Source organism: Oncorhynchus mykiss, chromosome 2 (genome assembly GCF_013265735.2).
Source record: "Oncorhynchus mykiss isolate Arlee chromosome 2, USDA_OmykA_1.1, whole genome shotgun sequence".
NCBI lineage: Eukaryota > Metazoa > Chordata > Actinopteri > Salmoniformes > Salmonidae > Oncorhynchus > Oncorhynchus mykiss.
In genome coordinates, this window is record NC_048566.1 from 88,921,028 (window position 1) to 88,935,056 (window position 14,029).

The 14,029-nt window shown below is 42.7% G+C and overlaps 1 protein-coding gene across 1 annotated transcript in view; it reads left to right on the forward strand.

Annotated features, from left to right (window-relative positions):
• The window catches only part of LOC110502274 (mitochondrial inner membrane protease subunit 2-like), a 164,637-nt gene that overhangs the window by 105,225 nt on the left and 45,383 nt on the right, over positions 1–14,029 (forward strand). The window lies entirely within an intron of this gene.

Sequence of the window (14,029 nt, forward strand, 5' to 3'; positions counted from 1 at the left end):
AATATTGGTTCTTCTATAATACAGTATGTTTCATTTTCTTCCATATTGTTATAGTGTTCTTAACTATGAAGTTGTTAATGTTCTTAGATGTATCCTTTGAAAATATACAGGTAAACATATTCTGGGGATGAGCATGTGCATCTTCAATGTGTACCCATTGTTCCTCTTTAGTGCATTTTAACTATACATTATGTCTCAAGTAATTGCCTTGGGTGGCAAGATGATAGAATTCCAAATCTGGAAGGTTAAAACCACCCTCAGACATAGGAAAATGTAAAACTTTCCTTTCTATTCTACGAGTTTTATTTGTCCATATAAACTCTGTTTTGACCTAGGATACTTTTTGGAAAGAATGTCTTCGGTGAGGTAGTTGGTATTACCGAGAATAAATATGCCAACTTTTGGAGCCATGACATTCTGAAGAGGTTTGTTCTACCTGTACGATTTTTGGCAAGATTGTTCAATTTAATTTGATCTGCTTTCATATTGTTAAGCAATTTGTATTTGTATTTGTTGATCCCCATTGGCTGTTGCCAAGGCAGCAGCTACTCTTCCTGGGGTTTATTATGGATCCCCATTAGTTCCTGCCAAGGCAGCAGCTACTCTTCCTGGGGTTTATTATGGATCCCCATTAGCTGTTGCCAAGGCAGCAGCTACTCTTCCTGGGGTCCGTTAACATTAAGGCAGTTATATACAATTTAAAATATTACATGACATTACATTTCATAACACTTTGCTGAATACATTTAGTGTGTTCCCTCAGGCCACTACTCCACTATCACATATGTACAATACAATATCAATGTGTATGTGTGTGTCTTATCGTGTGTTTGTGCCAGTGTTCATGTTTCTTCACAGTCCCTGCTGTTCCATAAGGTGTATATTTATCTGTTTTTAAATCAGATTTTACTGCTTGCATGAGTTACTTGATGTGGAATAGATGTCCATGTAGTCATGACTCTATGTCGTACTGTGTATAGTCTGTTCTGGTTTTGGGGACTGTGAAGAGACCTCTGGTGGCTTGTGGGGTATGTCTTGTGGGGTATGCATCGGTGTCCGTGTAGTTCAAGCAGACAGCTCAGTGCATTCAACATGTAAATACCTCTCACAAATACAAGTAGTGATGAAGTCAATCTCTCCTCCACTTTGAGCCAGGAGAGATTGACATGCATTATTTGAATGTTAGCTCTCTGTGTACAGCCAAGGGCCAACCATGCTGCCCTGTTCTGAGTCCCTCTTTGTGGCAACTGACCACACTACTGAACAGTAGTCCAGGTGCGACAAAACTAGGGCCTGTAGGACCTGCCTTGTTGATTGTGCTGTTAAGAATGCAGTGCATTGCTTTATTATGGACAGACGTCTCCCCATCTTAGCTACTGTTGAATCAATATGTTTTGACCATGACAGTTTACAATCCAGGGTTACACCAAGCAGTTTAGTCTCCTCAACTTGCTCAATTTAACTTAACTTAACTAACTTATTCCTTTCCACCAACTCTGAAACAAACTGCAGCTCTTTGTTAAGTGTTGCAGTCATTTCAGTCGCTGTGGTAGCTGACGTATATAGTGTTGAGTCATCCTCATACATGGACACACTGGCTTTACTCAAAGCCAGTGGAATGTTGTATCATCAATATTTCTCAGCTAATCATCAGTCATTTGTGTAAGTGCTGTGCTTGTTGAATGTCCTTCCCTATAAGCGTGATGAAAGTCTACTGTCAATTTGTTTACTGTGAAATAGCTGTTCCACATGACCTTCTCCCAAACACAATTTTTTCCAAAAGTTTACTAAGGGCTGGAAAACAAATACAAGTGTAGACCTCACTTGCTTACTTACAAGCCCTTAACCAACAGTTCAGTTAAAGAAGAATTAAGAAAATATTTACCAAATACGCCTTTTGGTCCTAGACTTAGCGCTCTGGTACTGCTTGCCATTTAGTAGCAGAGAGAACAGTCTATTACTTGGATGACTGGAGTCTCTGACAATTTTATGGGCATTCCTCTGACACCGCCTATTATATAGGTATTGGATGACAGGAAGCTTGGCCCCAGTGATGTACTGGGCCATACACACTACCCTCTGTAGCGCCTTACGGTCAGATGCTGAGCAGTTTCCATACTAGGCGGTGATGCAACCGGTCAGGATGCTCTCGATGGTGCAGCTGTAGAAATTTTTGAGGATCTGGGAACCCATGCCAAATCTTTTCAGTCTCCTGAGGGGGAAAAGGTTTTGCCATGCCTACTTCACGACTGTCTTGGTGTGTTTGGACCATGATAGTTTGTTGGTTATGTGGACACAAAGGAAATTGAAACTCTTGACCCCCTCTACTACAGCCCGTTGATGTTAATAGGGCCTGTCCAGCCCGCCTTTTCTTGTAGTCCAACATCAGCTCCTTTTTCTTGTTCACATTGAAGGAGAGGTTGTCCTGACATCACACTGCCAGTTCACTGACCTCCTCCCTATAGGCTGTCTCATCATTGTAGTTGATCAGGCATACCACTGTTGTGTTGTCAGCAAACTTAATGGTGTTGGAGTTGTGTTTGGCCATGCAGTCATGGGTGAACAGGGAGTACAGGAGGGGACTAAGTACACAAGCCTTTAGGGGCCGAGGTGTTGAGGATCAGCGTGGCAGACATGTTGTTGCCTACCCCTACCACCTTTGAGCGGTCCTTCCGGAAGTCCAGGATCCAGTTGCAGAGGGAGGTGTTTAGTCCCAGGGTCCTTAGCTAAGTGATGAGCTTTGTGGGCACTGTGGGGTTGAACGCTGATCTGTAGTCAATTAACAGCATTCTCACATAGGTGTTCCTTTCGTCCAGATGGAAAAGGGCGGAGTATGATTGAGATTGCGTCATCTGTGGATCTGTTTCAAGGTCTTTGTTGACCTGTTTAAAGGTCATGCTCACATCGGCTACCGAGAGCATTATCACACATTCATCCAGTCATCCAGAACAGCATGCTTCAGTGTTGCTTCCCTCGAAACGAGCATATTCATTTTATTTATTTTATTTTTTATTTCACCTTTATTTAACCAGGTAGGCCAGTTGAGAACAAGTTCTCATTTACAACTGCGACCTGGCCAAGATAAAGCAAAGCAGTGCGACAAAAACAACAACACAGAGTTAGTTACACATGGGATAACAAATATACAGTCAATAACACAATAGAAAATCTGTATACAGTGTGTGCAAATTAAGTAAGGAGGTAAGGCAATAAATAAGCCATAGTGGCTAAGTAATTACAATTTATCAATTAACACTGGAGTGATAGATGTGCAGATGAGGATGTGCAAGTAGAAATACTGATTTGCAAAATAGCAGATAAAGCTAAACACAAATATGGGGCTGAGGTAGGCAGTAGGTTGGATGGGCTATTTACAGATGGGCTGTGTATAGCTGCAGCGATCAGTAGGCTGTTCTGACAGCCGATGCTTGAAGTTAGTGAGGGAGATATAAGTTTCCAACTTCAGTGATTTTTGCAATTCGTTGCAGTCATTGGCAGCAGAGAACTGGAAGGAAAGGCGGCCAAAGAAGGTGTTGGCTTTGGGGATGACCAGTGATATATACCTGCTGGAGCGCATGCTACGGGTAGGTGTTGCTATGGTGAGCAGTGAGCTGAGAAGGCAGAGCTTTACCTAGCAAAGACTTATAGATGACCTGGAGCCAGTGGGTTTGGCGGCGAATATGTAGCGAGGACCAGCCAATGAGAGCATACAGGTCTCAATGGTGGGTAGTATATGGGGCTTTAATGACAAAACAGATGGCACTGCTATAGACTCCATCCAATTTGCTGAGTAGAGTGTTGGAGACTATTTGGTAAATTACGTCACCGAAGTCAAGGATCAGCAGGATAGTACATTTTACGAGGGTATGTTTAGCAGCATTAGTGAAGGAGGCTTTGCTATGAAATAGGAAGTTGATTCTAGATTTAATTTTGGACTGTAGATGCTTAATATAAGTCTGGAAGGAGAATTTACCATCTAGCCAGACACCAAGGTATTGATAGTTGTCCACATATTCTAAGTCAGAACCGCTAAGAGTAGTGATGCTAGGCGGGGTGGGTGCGGGCAGCGATCAGTTGATGAACATGCATTTAGTTTTACTTGCTTTTAAGAGGAGTTGGACGCCACGGAAGGAGTATTGTATGGAATTGAAGCTTGTTTGGAGGTTTTTTAACACAGTGTCCAAAGAAGGGCCAGATGTATACAGTATGGTGTCATCTGTGTAAAGATGGATCAAATATTCCCCCGCAGCAAGAGCAACATCATTGATATATACAGAGAAAAGAGTCGGCCCGAGAATTGAAACCTGTGGCACTCCCATAGAAGCTGCCAGTGGTCCGGACAACAGGCCCTCCGATTTGACACTGAACTCTATCTGAGAAGTAGTTGCTGAACCAGGCGAGGCAGTCATTTGAGAAACCAAGGCTATTTAGTCTGCTGATAAGAATGCGGTGATTGACAGAGTCGAAAGCCTTGGCCAGGTTGCTGAAGACGGCTGCACAGCACTGTCTTTTATCGATGGTGGTTATGATATCGTTTAGGACCTTGAGCATGGCTGTGGTACACCCGTGTCCAGCTCGGAAACCGGATTGCATAGCGGAGAAGGTATTTCGAGATGGTCAGTGATCTGTTTGTTCACTTGGCTTTCGAAGACTTTAGAAAGGCAGGGTTGGATGGATATACCTTAGGTCTGTAACAGTTTGGGTCTAGAGTTTCTCATCTGGTAGGCTTGCGTCACTGGGCAGCTTCCGTCTGGCTTTCCCTTTGTAGTCCGTAATAGTTTTCAAGCCCTGCCACATCCGACGAGCATCGAAGCTGGTGTAGTAGGATTTAATCTTAATCCTGTATTGACACTTTGCTTGTTTGATGGTTCATCTGAGGGCATAGCAGGATTTCTTATAAGCGTCCAGATTAGTGTCCCGCACCTTGAAAGCGGCAGCTCTAGCTTTTAGCTCGATGCGGATTTTGCCTGTAATCCATGGCTTCTGGTTGGGATATGTACGCATGGTCTCTGTGGGGACGACGTCGTAATTACAGTCTCTGCTAGCAAAACAGTCCTGTAGCATAGCATCCGCGTCATCTGACCACTTCCATGTTGAGCGAGTCACTGGTACTTCCTGCTGACTCCTTAGTTGCCCTGGCTGTGTGTTTCGGGTCATTGTCATGCTGGAAGACCCAGCCATGACCCATCTTCAATGCTCTTACTGAGGGAAGGAGGTTGTTGGCCAAGATCTCGCGATACATGGCCCCATCCATCCTCCCCTCAATAGGGTGCAGTCGTCCTGTCCCCTTTGCAGAAAAGCATCCCCAAAGAATGATGTTTCCACCGGTTGGGTTGGGTTGGTGTTCTTGGGGTTGTACTCATCCTTCTTCTTCCTCCAAACACGGCGAGTGGAGTTTAGACCAAAAAGCTCTATTTTTGTCTCATCAGACCACATGACCTTCTCCCATTCCTCCTCTGGATCATCCAGATGGTCATTGGCAAACTTCAGACGGCCTGGACATGCGCTGGCTTGAGCAGGGGGACCTAGCGTGCGCTGCAGGATTTTAATCCATGACGGCGTAGTGTGTTACTAATGGTTTTCTTTGAGACTGTGATCCCAGCTCTCTTCAGGTCATTGACCAGGTCCTGCCCGTGTAGTTTTGGGCTGATCCCTCACCTTCCTCATGATCATTGATGCCCCACGAGGTGAGATCTTGCATGGAGCCCCAGACCGAGGGTGATTGACTGTCATCTTGAACTTCTTCCATTGCCTTCTCACCAAGCTGCTTGCCTATTGTCCTGTAGCCCATCCCAGCCTTGTGCAGGTCTACAATTTTATCCCTGATGTCCTTACACAGCTCTCTGGTCTTGGCCATTGTGGAGAGGTTGGAGTCTGTTTGATTGAGTGTGTGGACAGATGTCTTTTATACAGGTAACGAGTTCAAACAGGTGCAGTTAACACAGGTAATAAGTGGAGAACAGGAGGGCTTCTTATAGAAAAACTAACAGGTCGGTGAGAGACGGAATTCTTACTGGTTGGTAGGTGATCAAATACTTATGTCAAGCAATAAAATGCAAATGAATTACTTAAAAATCATACAATGTGATTTTCTGGATTTTTGTTTTAGATTCCGTCTCTCACAGTTGAAGTGTATCTATGATAACAATTACAGACCTCTTCATGCTTTGTAAGTGGGAAAACCTGCAAAGTCGGCAGTGTTTCAAATACTTGTTCTCCCCACTGTTTATGTTTGCTCACTGTTCAGAGGCATGGAGAAAAGGCTTCTTCTCTAGTATAAAGGGTAGAGTGAAATAGGGAATTTCAGTGCAATGACTCTCAAATGGTTGAATATTATGATTATTCAATTTTTTCACATTCAAAAGACCTGTTAGCAGGTTATTTCCTTGATTAAACTCATGAAACTCATGAAATGCAGGGGATTAAATTGGTTCACTCCAGACAGACATACAGTAGTTATTATATCTACCCAGGTCCAGAACAAAGAATCAAATGGTTTGGATGATATTATATTGGAGATCTGTTTTCCTTGTTTAACTCATTACAATCTCACTCATTACAATCTCATTGCTCGTTTAGGGAGTGATAATTCATAATATGTATTGTGGTTTTATGATTTAGGCCTATAGTGCATAAATAATGTCCTTCATCTTCTGCTGTCATGACAGCTTCTCAGATATACTGTAGCAATGGGTGTGAGATACTTTTTCACAAACACGCATTGTTGGTTATAAGTTCTTGGTTATATATCTCGACCGTAATGGTGATGCAAATACACTCTTATTAGGTCTTGCAAATACTGGAAGCATTCAGCAATGCACTATTTATTTAGAGGTAATTAGTCAATGGTAATTGGGACACAACGTTTAATGCAATACAACGTTTAATGTTATATCTCCCTAAAAAGGACATTATTGCATCTATTTCAGTCTGTCTGTCCCATAGCTAAAGAACATTTAGTTATGTCTCTATGGTCTGTCCTCTCCAGTGGGAAACACTTTTTCTGTGGACATCAGGCTTGTGTCAGGGGGTTCAGGTGTCAGGTGTTATACAATATTTATTTACACAGTAGCAGTCAAAAGTTTGGACACACCTACTCATTCCAGGGTTTTTCTTTATTTTGCTATTGTCTACATTGTAGAATAAAAGTGAAGTCATCAAAACCATGAAATAATGCATCATGTAGTAACCAAAAACATGTTAAACAAATCAAAATATATTTTACTTTTGAGATTCTTCAAAGTAGCCACCCTTTGCCTTGATGACAGCTTGCACACTCTTGGCATTCTCTCAACCAGTCACCTGGAATGCATTTCAATTAACAGGCGTGCCTTGTTAAAAGATCTTTTTTGGAATTTCTTTCGTTCTTAATGCGTCTGAGCCAGTCAGTTGTGTTGTTACAAGGTAGCGGTGGTGTACAGAAGATAGCCATATTTGGTAAAAGACCAAGTCCATATTATGGCAAGGTCAGTCCATACAGAACATTTCATGAACTTTGAAAGTTTCTTCAAGTGCAGTTGCAAAAACCATCAAGGGCTATGATGAAACTGGCTCTCATGAGGTCCGCTACAAGAAAGGAAGATCCAGAGTTACCTCTGCTGCAGAGGATAAGTTCATTAGAGTTAACTGCACCTCAGAATGCATCCGAGGAGACTAAGTGAATCAGGCCTACATGGTTGAATTGCTGCAAAGAAACCAACACTAAAGGACACCAATAAGAAGAAGAGACTTGCTTGGGCCAACAAACACGAGCAATGGACATTAGACAGATGAAAATCTGTCCTTTGGCCTGATGAGTCCAAATTTGAGATTTTTGGTTCCAACCGCCGTGTCTTCGTGACACACCTGTTAATTGAAATGCATTCCAGGTGACTACCTCATGAAGCTGGTTGAGAGAATGCCAAGGGTGTGCAAAGCTGTCATCAAGTCAAAGGGTGGCTACTTTTAAGAATATCAAATATTAAATATATTTTGATTTGTGAAACACTTTTTGGGTTACTACATGATACCATAGATGTTATTTCATAGTTCTGATATCTTCACTGTTATTCTACAATAGTTAAAATAAAGAAAACCCTTGAATTAGTTGGTGTGTCCAAACTTTTGACAGGTACTGTAGGCCTATTAGATATACAACTTCGACAAATGTTCTTCTAGCTGACTTGCTTTCACCTACTTCTCTCAATGTTGCTAACATGTGGCCTTTACTAACTTTCCCGCTGTTCAAGAAATGTATAAAAGCACCAACATTGTTTTGTCAGCAACAATCAATAGAGCTTGACTTTATAATGTTCACAAGGGACTAGTTGACATGCACTTACTGTTGCTAGTACCATTTCCATGTCCTCTGCTCCATCAAATATTTTATAAACTAAAGCATTCAGGGAAGCAAGGGGTGAAACACTGCTTTTAAAATATGCAGGTTGTGTTGTGCTCAGTGTAGGTTAGGTGTCAATGACTATCATGTTTCAATGGTCAACCCAGTTCCCAGGAAGGAATTCCAAGAGGCAGCATCACAAAACAAAGAGTAGTTCAGCAGAGAACTGTGTAACCATATAAACAGAACCCTGTTTGGATCTGTCAGAACCCTGCACAAAATCCAAACAGAATGCTTTATTCATTCGGATACTAGATAGGATGGGGGTGGGCCATCTGCTAAAAGATCTGTTTATACGAACTGCCTCTACTCAGCTTTAGATAACCACACATAAGGCTGCTGGATTCATTTCCATGGCTTTCTGTGGACTCTCTTCAATTGAACAGTTGCCAAGGAAACCTCCATGTCCAAGGCTAGTCCTATTGTGTATGCCCACATACTCCTTGAATGTTCTGGCCTAGATTACCATCCTCCATAATGATTCTAGGAAACCATGAACCAAGTATTTATTTCTTACACATTTATATCATCTGTTTTAAAAGCACACACCAGACAAGGGAAACGGTAAATAATGGTTATATGTCCTGCACTGTACAAGGGTGTAAAGTTGTGATGTTCAAATACCGTAGCAGTAAACAGGAGAGTTTGAAAAAGTTTTCATAATACCATACATAATCATCTATCCATCTTCTCCCCTCATCACTCAATTAGATTGTGTATTCTTCTGTCCTCATCAATTTTTTTTAGTTTATGAATTTCATAACTCAATCTTTTCTTTTCCTCTCTCAGGACAACTCCCGTACTCTTTAATTTCCTCCCAGAATAGGATTAGATTGGCCAGGGCTGGGTTTCTGGGAATATGTAATTGAAAGTTGGCACTGTCATATATCAAAGGAAGGCAGGCTGTGGCTAACTGTACTGTGGCTGTGACCTCCCCTACTGGGGTACCAATATGGGTCTGGGCTGGGTAAAGAAGACGGAAGTGTCCTGCTTTATGAAATAGTGTCACAGTTGCATCCATCACCTTAGGTGCTCCCCCACAGGCCATTAGCATAACTGAACAAAGGACTGGATTTACTGCGTGTGCGTGCGTGCGTGCGCGTGTGTGTGTGAGCATGCCTGTGCCCTGTGTGCAGGCGGGCATGCATCTCAATGAGGATAGGTTAATGTAATACCCATAGTAGGCTGCGTTTACACAGGCAACCCAATTCTAATCTTTTTTCCACTAATTGGTCTTTTGACCAATCACATTAGATCTTTTCACATCAGATATTTTTCAGAGCTGATCTGATTGGTCAAAAGACCAATTAGTGAAAAACATATCAGAATTGGTATGCCTGTCTAAACGCAGCTATTGAGCCACAAAAGCCAGGCTGGATCATGTTTAATGTAAAAAGTGCAAGACGCAGGCCGTAATTAAACCCAGAGAGAAATCCTCGGAGATGAGAAAGGCCTTTAATTACTCTGCCAGAGAAATCATCATCTTCACCCTCTCTTAATTCTCTCATCCTCCTCCTCTTCCTCCTGCTCCTGCTCTTCTTCCTTTTCTTCCTCCTCCACTTTTTCATCCTCTTCTTCATCATTGGCTGTAGTCCTTCCTCTATCTCCTTCTTCCGCTTCCTCTTACTCCTCCTCCTCTTGCTTCTCCTCCTCTTCCTGCTCCTCCCACTCCTATTCCCTATCCTCTTCCTACTTATACCAACAGGCTTGCTAAGTCCAGATGCACTCCTCTCCACTCAGTCACCAAATCATTTTCAGGCCGATCCATCAATCACTTTATTTACTGCCAATCAATAGGAGGCTGTTATCTGTCAGCTGTCAGGGGCCTCATGTCACAGCCATTGATCTGCTGCACTATAGATGACCTACAAACAGCGTTGCTCTACAGGGGTCACAGGGTCAACCACCCAGGCATGTCGATATCCGATCATGTATAAGGGCACAAGGTGAGACCCAGATGCAGACACGGGAGGCAGATGGTTTGAGTCTTTGATATTTATTAAATCCAAAAGGGGTAGGCAAGAGAATGGTCGTGGACAGGCAAAAGGTCAAAACCAGTTCAGCGTCCAGGAGGTACAGTGTGGCTGGCAGGCTCGAGGTCAGGGCAGGCAGAATGGTCAGGCAGGCGGGTACAGAGTCCAGAAAACAGGCAAGGGTCAAAACCGGGAGAACCAGCAAAAGAGACCAGAAAAGGCAGGAGCACAGGAAAAGGACACTGGTTGACTTGGAACGTACAAGATGAACTGGCACTGACAGACACGAAACACAAGTTTAAATACTCAGGGGATAATGGGGAAGATGGGTGACACCTGGAGGGGGTGGAGACAAGCACAGATCAGGGTGTGACATCATGACTAGTTAGCTTCATTGAGTCATAAAGATGACCACTACTCTAATATCTCCTGTGACTTTACATTGTCTGTCAGTGAAGTTAGACTAGAGGGCCTGTTCTGGAGTGAAGACTACTGTAGCTCAGTAGGGTCATTACTGTTCCAGTAAGATACCTTTATAACACTAAATACAAGCTGTGTAGTTAGTTTTGTTCAGTTGCTTTTGAACTAGTGAACTGTCAGGTCAGGGTTGTGACAGAAGTGGCAACCCAGTTTTTCTGGAAAAGCAGTGATAAAAGGTCTACATGAGTGTTTTATGCTGTGTGTGGAGCGGTCCATGGTACTGCAAATCTCGTGTGACACTGCACTATTTTTGTTACACTGAACATGTGTCTGTTCTCAAATTACTCCAATAAAGGTTTCTCATTTATCCCGTACATGAAACAGATCCAATCTCATGGGTGTGCTCAAGTATGTTTTAGCTATTTTTTTTTTCAAGGACTAAAACGTGGAGAAACTAATTAAACAGATGATTCAGAGGACAAAATGCCTGAGAGTTTGTTTCCATTCTCTATTCACAGTCATACCATCTAGGGCTAGGTCTATGTTTTATAGGTTGTCAAATCAAATAAAAGTTGTATTCGGCGCACATGACAAATAAACACCTTACAGTGAAATGCACCTTACAGTGACATTTTTACTTACAGACTTACAGGCTTACTAACCAATAGTGCAAAAAAGGTATTAGGTGAACAATAGGTAGGTAAAGAAATAAAACAACAGTAAAAAGACAGGCTATATCAAATCAAATCAAATGTATTTGTCACATACACATGGTTAGCAGATGTTAATGCGAGTGTAGCGAAATGCTTGTGCTTCTAGTTCCGACAATGCAGTAATAACCAACGAGTAATCTAACCAAACAATTCCAAAACTACTACCTTATACACACAAGTGTAAAGGGATAAAGAATATGTACATAAAGATATATGAATGAGTGATGGTACAGAACGGCATAGGCAAGATCTATATACAGTAGCGAGGCTATAAAAGTAGCAAGGCTACATAAAGACACCGGTTAGTCAGGCTGATTGAGGTAGTATGTACATGTAGATATGGTTAAAGTGACTGCATACAGTGCCTTGCGAAAGTATTCGGCCCCCTTGAACTTTGCGACCTTTTGCCACATTTCAGGCTTCAAACATAAAGATATAAAACTGTATTTTTTTGTGAAGAATCAACAAGTGGGACACAATCATGAAGTGATATAAATCTCCGTATAAATGCACCTGCACTGTGATAGTCTCAGAGGTCCGTTAAAAGCGCAGAGAGCATCATGAAGAACAAGGAACACACCAGGCAGGTCCGAGATACTGTTGTGAAGAAGTTTAAAGCCGGATTTGGATACAAAAAGATTTCCCAAGCTTTAAACATCCCAAGGAGCACTGTGCAAGCGATAATATTGAAATGGAAGGAGTATCAGACCACTGCAAATCTACCAAGACCTGGCCGTCCCTCTAAACTTTCAGCTCATACAAGGAGAAGACTGATCAGAGATGCAGCCAAGAGGCCCATGATCACTCTGGATGAACTGCAGAGATCTACAGCTGAGGTGGGAGACTCTGTCCATAGGACAACAATCAGTCGTATATTGCACAAATCTGGCCTTTATGGAAGAGTGGCAAGAAGAAAGCCATTTCTTAAAGATATCCATAAAAAGTGTTGTTTAAAGTTTGCCACAAGCCACCTGGGAGACACACCAAACATGTGGAAGAAGGTGCTCTGGTCAGATGAAACCAAAATTGAACTTTTGGCAACAATGCAAAATATTATGTTTGGCTTAAAAGCAACATGGCAGCATGAGTGAAGGATGCTTTGTTGCGAAAAAGGAAGCCAATTCTAGATTTAACTTTGGATTGGAGATGTTTGATATGGGTCTGGAAGGAGAGTTTACAGTCTAACCAGACACCTAAGTATTTGTAGTTGTCCACGTATTCTAAGTCAGAGCCGTCCAGAGTAGTGATGTTGGACAGGCGGGCAGGTGCAGGTAGCGATCGGTTGAAGAGCATGCATTTAGTTTTACTTGTATTTAAGAGCAATTGGAGGCCACGGAAGGAGAGTTGTATGGCATTGAAGCTTGCCTGGAGGGTTGTTAACAGTGTCCAAAGAAGGGCCAAAAGTATACAGAATGGTGTCGTCTGCGTAGAGGTGGATCAGAGACTCACCAGCTGCAAGAGCGACATCATTGATGTATACAGAGAAGAGAGTCGGTCCAAGAATTGAACCCTGTGTCACCCCCATAGAGACTGCCAGAGGTCCGGACAGCAGACCCTCCGATTTGACACACTGAACTCTATCAGAGAAGTAGTTGGTGAACCAGGCGAGGCAATCATTTGCGAAACCAAGGCTGTCGAGTCTGCCAATGAGGATGTGGTGATTGACAGAGTCGAAAGCCTTGGCCAGATCAATGAATATGGCTGCACAGTAATGTTTCTTATCGATGGCGGTTAAGATATCGTTTAGGACCTTGAGCGTGGCTGAGGTACACCCATGACCAGCTCTGAAACCAGATTGCATAGCAGAGAAGGTATGGTGAGATTCGAAATGGTCGGTAATCTGTTTGTTGACTTGGCTTTCGAAGACCTTAGAAAGGCATGGTAGGATAGATATAGGTCTGTAGCAGTTTGGGTCAAGAGTGTCCCCCCCTTTGAAGAGGGGGATGACCGCAGCCATGCTGTAGTAGAGAGAACAGTCTATGACTGGGGTGGCTGGGGTCTTTGACAATTTTTAGGGCCTTCCTTTGACACCGCCTGGTGTAGAGGTCCTGGATAGCAGGCAGCTTAGCCCCAGTGATGTACTGGGCCGCATGCACTACCCTCTGTAGTGTCTTGCAGTCAGAGGCCGAGCAATTAACGTACCAGGCAGTGATGCAACCAGTGCAACCAGTGATGCAACCATGCTCTCGATGATGCAGCTGTAGAACCTTTTGAGGATCTCAGGGCCCTGTCAAATGTTACACAGAATAATAGATATTCCATGATGTCATATTCCATGAACATGTAGTGTATGTTTTATGTGCTAAGTATATCTCTATAGTGTGTTGTGATACATTTTATATTTACTATGCCCAGCTTAACTATTCTCCATTGTCCCTTCCACGGGACGGTACAGCTAATGTAGGCTAATGCGATTAGCATGAGGTTGTAAGTACAAGAACATTTCCCAGGACATAGACATGTCTGATATTGGCAGAAACCTTAAATTCTTGTTAATCTAACTACACTGTCCAATTTACAGTAGCGATTGCAGTGAAAGAATACCA